Here is a 6,281-nt window from a genome sequence, read left to right on the forward strand (position 1 = left end):
CGGGGATACGAAACACTATGGGACCCGTGGGGTGTGGGGCCCCCTCTAAAAATATCCTTGCATTCCGGCCATTTAATTTGTAGATAAACAGTTTCAATATTTACCGACTGTTGCTCTAAGGCTAAGGCACCAATGCCCATAGGGACGAAACCTGAGCGATCATGGGTGCCGCAGGAGGCGAACAAACAAGTTCCTGTCAACAAGAAGAGGGTCCTCAGAGCAAGCAGAAAGAACCCAGGGCCAACGTGGTGTGCCTCTAAACGACCGCTAATGCCTCGGCAGGCTGACAAATAAGGCCCCGTCCAGAGCACAGGACACTGAGCAGAGGGGACCTACTCAAGACCATGCATTGACATCCTGCGCGATCAAAAGCATCCGGGCAGGTTAACCGCAAGATCCTTGAGAGGAGTGGAGAGTCCTCCGAAAATGGGGTCAAAGGGAAAGAGCCCCAAATCAAAGTGGAGGGCACTTGGGCATCGAGTGTCTCGGTGCCTTACCACATGTAAATTCTAGCAACAGCACAAGGCCCCTCGAACAGGTGGAATGAACCCGATGCTAATCTGATGGGTTGCTGAGCAACTGAGTATACCCTGGCATATGAGGCCCCGGAAAAAGCATACAGAGCCTTTCGGGAGAACGGGAACAAATTCGTGGAGGAAAACTTAATCAATCAAGAGTGCTCGGGCATGGAAGCAGATATAGTCCCAACAGCAGTATTGGACCCCACGGGAAAATGCAAATAGATCAAGGGCAGCGTGGAAAGCTCATTAGCCATCAGATCGACCCGGCAAGTGGACAGATAGGGTCCTGGTAACAGCGTTATGTCTCTGGACAGCGTAATGAGCCCCCAAATTCCTTCCCCCCCCCCCCCCCCCCAGCAGCAACATCTCCTCAATCAGCAAAGGATTAACTTTGTCTGCTTATGAACTCTTTACTTTTGCCAGCAATCGTTCTTGGTCGTCTGTAGACCCAAAGATGTCCAGTTGTGTTGTGTGTAATAATTTGTTTAAAAAAAACTGCGCCCGTTCGAGCGGTTGTGGGCCCCTTTGAAATCTATAAGTCCCCTCGGCATGGTTTATAGGGGGTACGGTCCCGTGCCTTCCCTCTCCCCGTCTGTATCCGCCACCGCCCTGGGCAGTTTAATAGATGGGGCCCGTTTCGAACAGACGTTCATCCATTCAAATAAGAAGTAACCAAAGCACAGCATGGAGAGCCCCGGAACGATCGAGTGTGCCCGAGCAGGCAACAGATCGGGACCACCACAAGAGCGGGAGGCCAGTTCCCGAGCAGGTTAGTATAAAGGGTCCCGTCAAGAGCGTAGGGACTTCCATTCAAACAGGAAGCACTGAAGACCTGATGGAAATGACCCCCGAACGATGGAATGCACCCCAGCAGCTTATCAGAATAGACTCGACAAGAGCGTAAGGCTCTCCATTCAAATAAGAAGTGCCGAAACCCCGTGCAGAGCGCTCCCGAAAGATGGGATGTGCCCGAACATATTATCAGACGGCCCCCACAGGAGTGCAGGGCCCTAAATTCAAAGGAGGTGACCAGATGGGCCCCCGACAGGAGTGTACGGCTATCCAGAAGTCCCCAAGACACAATATGGAGAAGCCCGGAGCAACTGGGTGTGCCCGAGCAGGTTAACAGATGGGGCCGCCGACAAGAGCACAGGGCCTAACGTTCAAATATGAAATACTCACGACACGATACAGAGGGCCCACGAATGATCGAGTGCGCCCGCGCATGTTAGCAGATAGGGCCCCTGTCAAGAGCGCATTGCCCTCTAATCAAACAGAAAGTAGCCAAGACCCGACGTACATGTACCCCAACAATCGAAGGTGCCCGAGCAGCTTATCAGAAGGGGCTGCATCAAAAACGTAGGACCCTCCATTGAAATAATAAGTGCCCAAAACCCAGTACGGAGGGCCCCTGAAAGATGGAGTGTATCTGAGCATGTCATCAGATGGCCCGATAGGAGCGCAGGGCCCTTAATTCAAACACCAAGATCCAATGTGCAGCGCCCCCGAACAATCCACTTTGGCAAAGAGGTGAACAGAGAAGGCCCCCGACAAGTGCGTAGGGCCCCATTCAAATAGGATGTACCCAGGACTCACTGTAGAGGACCCCCAAACGATGGAATGTGCCCGAGCAGTTTATCAGATAGGCCCCCGACAGGAGCGAAGCAGATGTAAATAAAATGTACCCACGACCTCATGTGGAGAGCCCCAAAAGATCGAGTGTATCCGAGCAAGCTATTAGATGGCCTCGACAAGAGCGTGGGTCTACATTAAAATACCCAATGTGCAGGGCCCCCAAACAATCCAGTGTGCCGGAGCAGGTTAACAGATGGGGGTCCGACAAATGTGCAGGGCCCTCCACTCAAATAGAATGTACCTAAGACCCAATTTGGACGGCCCCGACCGACCGAGTGTGCATAAGCAGGCTAACAAATGGGCCCCCGACAAAAGCTTAGGGCCCTAAGCAAGTGACATAGAATTGGAAACTCCCTAGACCAGTGCAGAGGGCCTATGAGCATATCGCGAGCGTGCCGGTAGGTGAAGCAAGACCAACGTAAAGGTCCCCGAGCAACCGAGAATACCCCGGCAGGTTAGCATATGAGGCCCCGTCTATAGCCCACAGAGCCTTTCTGGCGAATAAAAAAAATCCGTAGAAGGCCCCTGTGTGATAAGAGCGCCCCGACACGCTAGCAGGAAGGCACAGCAACAGTGCAGGGCCCTCTGAGCGAACGCAAATAAGTGAAGGGCAACGTGGAAGGCTCCGTAACGATCGGAATGGCCTTGCAAGTGGGCGTATAGGTCCCCTAAAAACAGCACAGGGCCCCTGGACAGCAAAACAAGGCGTACAATTTTCAATTACCGACATTTTTAATCATTCAATATTTTTATCCCCTCTCGTTGGCTCTTCACTTTCACTGGCAACTGTTCTTGGTGGCCTGAAAATCCAAATATGTCCAATTTTGTTGCGTTTTGTGTTTACGAAGCTGCATCTGTTTGGTCGACTATGGGGCCCTTCGAGGTTCAAGGGGGGGGGACGTGGCCCCGTGGCCACCCCTCTGGATCCGTCCGTGCTGCCGGCTAGAGTACGTGGAGACAAATCATTGGTGAGTGGGGTACATCATCTTTCTGCCGGGGATGCTGCAGGATGCAAGCCCATTTCAGCAATAATCTTGTAGCTCTGGTGCAAACCAACGCCACTTACCTGTTAAAATGCTTTATTGAATGTGGTAGGCCGAAGAAATCTGGTTTATGGTGATATTTATGTTTAAACCAGACAGCAAAGGGTGACGTTGTCACGGCGCCGTAACGCTGGTGCCCTCTGATCTAGTCCCATGTTGACGTCACAGTGCCGCTACACAGATTACGGTAATGTGGGCAGATGCAAGGCTACGGCAAAAGTAACGACAGCGCGGCACCCGGCGCGGTGTGAGTTGCGTTGGCGGGGAAAGCCCGATGAATAGAGTTGGGGAAGGTTGGTTGCAATGTGGGTTGCATAAAATATTGGTTGCAATCATTAAGGGCTTTTTGTTGTTATGAAGAACATATTCCTGGTTTGAACATTGTACACATGTGTGACAGCAAATGATCTGTCATTGTTGTGACATAACCAAAGCTATCTAATGATTGTAACCCAATAACTGAACTGAGCTCTCAGTATTGACGACATTACGTCGGTAGAACAACTGGCCAGCATAGAAGTGTCAGTTTTTTATGGTTTCAGAAGGGTCTTGGTCTCCCGGTGCTGGTTTGGTAACTTATAGTGGGGACATTTATGGAGGGGAAGGGAATTCTTAAGTCACCTCTCGGCCTCAACAATATTCACTTGGATTGCTTTCCCTGGGCCAGTATATCATTGATGTCTAATACTCAAGGCAAAAAGAAATTGTGTGGTTGTTCATTCTTTCCCTGTGTTGGCATTATGTCTAGTATGAAACATAGCCCCTCCAGCTTGTTTTTCGAGATTGGGTGCAAAATAGCTGAGCAGGTGATGTGCGTCTGAACCTATATCAACTACAGTTGTTTGAGAAATACAACCTTTCAATTTTAATCTTAGTCAAACCTAATGGCCTTGATAATTACATTGGTTTTCCTCATGTTTTTTATACTTTCATGCTCATGCATTTCAAGTTCTTTGGATTGTCTTAAATATATATAAACTCTTCTCCTTAAAAAGCTTAACTCTCGTCTCCTTTTGTTTCACTTTTGATCTGAGTTCACATGCAGGGAGCATAAGCAGTGATCTCTGCAGAACCTTGCCAACAATTAAGATGGCTAGGAAAGATGCAGTGAAAACCATTACCATGAGTAATAAAACTAAGAAAGTTTTTTGGAAAAATGATGTGAAGGCAAGCAAAAAGAAATGGAACAGCTTAACTATTTACCTCATTTTCATCCATGCAACATCCAAGCATTCCAAGAGGTGGTGCAAGGGGAACTGGCAGGTTCCATCTGGAAGCTGTTTCCAAGCTTTTGATGGACTGGTCTCAGTTGTGCTTGCATTCTGGCACTTGAAACTTGATTTGAACATCACAAAGCTCAGAAAAGTGATACTGTGTTGACAACATTTGGACAGAGTTAAGAGGCAAAATTATGTTACAAGTCACCATGTTTGTCATGCCCACAGATGCCAGGAAAATCAAGATGTGGGATCAAGTCTAAAAGTAAGCATTCACCCCATTGTTTATGGGTTGTTCTGCAGGTTCAGGTCTCAGCAAACAGATGGAGGAATCCCAGAATACAGGCTGCCATGGATGCATCATCTGTCTGCTACATAACAAGCTCTTGGAATTTAAGAAGACAGAACACATTATTGCCATCAGCTTACTGAATGCATGATAAAAATGATTACAGGGTGCAGAAACACCCTCAAGACAGGCACACCCTAAACAAACACCATTACCTAGGATGTGTCTGTGCCTGTCCCGTTTTGCTTTGCGTCGCCCGGGGGCCAAACGGCGGGTCGTTAAACGATGAATTTGAACATGACGCACGGGCGCACCAGACGGCTTTCCACGGGTAGATCGCCAGCCGCTGCGAACCGGGATCGGGCATAGATGTGGCGACAAGACCGGTGCAGGCCCGCTGGTCTTGCACCGGCTGCCCGGAAATGTGACGCACGACAAAGCCGACGAGCAGCCGTTCGAAACTGTGTAGGTAGATCATTGGACGGAGCCTCGAGCGGTGTGAGACGTGCGGTCACGTGTCACGTGCGCAGAACCGGCCAAGATGAAGTCGGCTTGTTTTGATGGTTTTCACGTTGTATACCTCAGCTCGGCAGCCAGAGTGGTCAGAAACGCAAATCCAGTTCAAAAAGTCGGCCAACGGACCAGCTGCAATTCAGGTGCCTAATACGAGTTTGTTGGACGCGCGGTTATGTCAGTATTCGTTGGGCGAACAGGGGGTGTCGACATTTTTAAAAAAAACGGCGCCGAATACGGCACGCTGTTAAATCACCACGTGCATCAATTCCTTGTCTGTACTGATTGTGCCATGCCGCCGATCGATTACTCCGTCGCCGGCGCCGGCGGTGGCCAAAACGACGAAGAGCCCATGCGCTGGATGCTGTAGGCGCTCGCCAACCGTCATTCTTTTCTGCATTAATTCACTTTTTATGGCGAGAAAGGTGAGCCATAGTGACGATCAAATGCATTGCCAGAACGCCTTGCGTTGAGAAATGCTAGAGAAGCCACACGTGTCGAGTAAATAATAATTGGCCACGGGTACGATGAAAGGGCCCACGAAATGCATACATTTTCACGTTAACTCACGGCTACGGCCAAACGGCACTCCCACTGGCCTCTGGGGGTGTGTTTTGGGGTGAGTAAAGTGTCTGACAACACAGAAACACTGCAGCTGCATCGACATGTGGCAGGGGCGAAATTAGGGAGATCGGGCATTTGCAGTGGTAGCAAGTGGATTTTCTTGCACTTTGGAGTGCACGTCAACGCTCCAACCGCAGCGGAAATCTGGAGACCAGGGCTTGAACGTCCCTGACAGCCAACGCATCACACCAGGTGCTCGTCAGGCGTCCCAGCAGTCAGAGTTCGGGGCGGCCAGGGAATCCCATGAGTGGTGTTGAATGCATCCCGCAATAATGCAAACGCAAATCGCCCATAGACGCTCCGTCGCTTTGCCAAGCAAGCCTGCAAGCTCGTTTTGTTCTAAGTGTAGTAAGTTGGCAATTATGTGTGTTTTTTTTGTCTAAATTCCAGAATAGCTTGCTATGTCACAGACTATGCATCCCAGGTAATATGTGTCCTG

This window comes from Pollicipes pollicipes, unplaced genomic scaffold, assembly GCF_011947565.3.
Source record: "Pollicipes pollicipes isolate AB1234 unplaced genomic scaffold, Ppol_2.1 Scaffold_4740;HRSCAF=5597_pilon_pilon_pilon, whole genome shotgun sequence".
Lineage (NCBI taxonomy): Eukaryota > Metazoa > Arthropoda > Thecostraca > Pollicipedomorpha > Pollicipedidae > Pollicipes > Pollicipes pollicipes.